Below are 2,619 nucleotides of genomic sequence, written 5' to 3'. Positions count from 1 at the left end.
AAAAAAAGGGGGGGGGGGGGGGATAATTATTTTTCAAGTGATATTATAATGTTAATTGGATAACGCGTTTTTCACGTGTTATGGCATATGCCACATTATAAAACGCACTTCATCAATCCAACAGTAAGCATTCCGCAATTACGAGCTATACCCAGACCAATGGAAAATTCACATCCCTCAATTAACTCTGACTCGTCCAGACCTTCGCATCATCGTCCTAGCAAATGCCGAAGTACAGCGCACACAACGTTTGACACATTACGAATCCAACGACTGGTTCATTGCCCCGTTAGCCTGTGTATTTTGACTGTAAGGGAGCAGAATGTCCCTTAAGCTAGGTTCTACTGCTCAGTCTCGCGGTTAACGCGAATGCTTATTCGGGCAATGGTTATTCGCGCTACATATAGTTTGACTAGCAAACAAACTATAAAACACGCTCGAGCGTAGAAAAGCGGATTTTGTGTAACGAAAACTTTTCTATTAATTAACGTTACAACACGCCAGTATCGTTATAAGAAAACGCAACGGTGCAACGGGGGACTCGCCACTTTTGTGTACCCACTCGTGTACTGGCTCGCTCATTAGCTAATGAGAAAGTTCCATTAATATTCTGGACATTCTTACGCAATACCTCATAGCTGCTTGATTACTCGACCCATAGTAATATACACAATATATAATCTTATACATGATAGATTACTTAAACACTATTCAACCCCTCTTCCCTGTACTTTATATAAACTCATGATTAAGAAAAAACCTTAGATGATTTAGCATTATACAATCCATTATCGTCCCGAGGGACTCGAGTATTTACCGACTCTTCGTGATATCCCGTTACGCGATGAGTGATAAGCGTGTATCTTCACTCTGGCGCTTATCAATACGAAATCTAACGAAATTTTTCGAGCACTCAAATCACTGGAATTGCGACTGCTTAATTACCATATATGTGCGTGGCGATAAAAAAAAAAGTTAACCACAAAGCGTTTTCTGGAACTACTCCGTTCCAAGAAGAGGATCACGAGGAATAAAGAAAGAGAGGCTTTGTCGTTTCTTTTGGTCGATGGTGGCCCTCGGCGCCGTCTTAAGAATAAAATAGTATTTTGGGCAGCCCTAAACCGACAACGGGTCGTGGCTCCTTTCTTGGATCGGATGCGTATTTTCGTCGCGGGGGTGGCTGCGGCTCTAGGTACAGTCCTGGACTATGGTGATGGATAATGGCTTATGGTGGTTTTGCTCGTAGTAGTGGGTAATACCTATTGCCTTGCTATGATGCTGGTAATGGCGGTTCTTGCAGCTGTTATATACCCAAGGGATGCCTTTCCCTTTGGCCCTATATACTAGACTGTAGTTAACTATAGCCAGGCATTTGGTATATATCGTATATCGCGTGTCCCAAGAACGTAAATGCACTCGCATGGCGATATCGTTAGTGCAACGTTGCTTGAATGCACATCGGCCACTCGTAAATGACTAATAGACAGAGAGCGCTGCACATATATATATGTATACACACCTATGTCAATACTTTTTCAGTGTTGGTACTTTCGTTGTACACTATATAGGTATATACTTCGGTGGTCGCGTGGGTGCACCAGTGCGCCCTGTGTTTTCCTTGGAAGGGCCAAAGATCGTTGCTCGAGCACTGGGGGATGAATCATACGTGGAAGAAAAGAAGCAATCGATAGAAGTTAGCTTTGTCGGCACACTGTATAGTTATAAAAGCGCTCGCTGTGCTTACCTATATTGACGTACCTATAGCGTTGGAGGCATCCGAGAGAAATGGCCGATAATGCGTAACATGTGCTCGACACAACATGTGGGCTATGGGTAGAACGGATGGTATCGAGTGACGCTGAGAGTGATCTGACTTTCTGTCCTTTTTTTTTTTTTCTGAGAATATCAAGGAAAGACACTTTTGCTTTTATGTTCTTATAGTGCTTTTTTTATGGTGACCGGTAGTTGAAGTACTAGTTGAAGTCCGGTTTCTTTATTTCTTTGATAAATTCGCCGAGAGCGGAAAGTCTATCTAAATTTATCACAGTTCAAGTCGGAGCTATCGATGAATCCTGAAATACGAATTATTCTATTTCATATATGTATGTTCCGAGACGGTCCCGAGCAGTGGCAGTGTTCCAAGAATATGGATAATACAGACTTTATCGTAATATCCTTTTCGGCTTGGGATCCAGACAATTTCGCAATTGTCCATATCACGTGTGAATTCGAAGTTTGGTTATTTTATTTAGCATTGAGTCAACCGCTCAGACTTTTATGGGGTCGCGCTGTCATTTTCTCTCCCCCAAAAACCAGTATGACGATGAGTGTGAAAATTAGACCCGAATACGTTTTGCGTGTCTTTCGTATCTCGTGATACTCGTCTGACACTTTTTTTTTCTTCATCTCGTGAAGTAAAAGCTTCACGAAAAGATGCAAGCGTAGTTCTCGCATTTATTTTTAGTCCCACCGCGCCGGAAACGAGCGATAGCCGCTGAAGCGCGACATACGGAATACGGATTACGGGAGGGTTGAAAAATCTAATGGACGACTGACTAAGGACGGAAAAGACCCGAGCAACCCAGTCGCGGAGAGAGAGAAAATACGGGGGGGGGGGGA

The 2,619-nt window shown here is 43.0% G+C and overlaps 1 protein-coding gene across 9 annotated transcripts in view; it reads left to right on the top strand.

Moving 5' to 3' along the window:
* LOC107262812 (SLIT-ROBO Rho GTPase-activating protein 1) overlaps nt 1–2,619 on the top strand; it is a 30,486-nt gene that overhangs the window by 16,190 nt on the left and 11,677 nt on the right. The window lies entirely within an intron of this gene.

Source organism: Cephus cinctus, unplaced genomic scaffold (genome assembly GCF_000341935.2).
Source record: "Cephus cinctus unplaced genomic scaffold, Ccin1 Ccin1_scaffold0129, whole genome shotgun sequence".
Taxonomy (NCBI): domain Eukaryota; kingdom Metazoa; phylum Arthropoda; class Insecta; order Hymenoptera; family Cephidae; genus Cephus; species Cephus cinctus.
The sequence above is the reverse complement of the archived record's forward strand: the minus strand, read 5'-3'. Positions and strand labels throughout refer to the sequence as shown.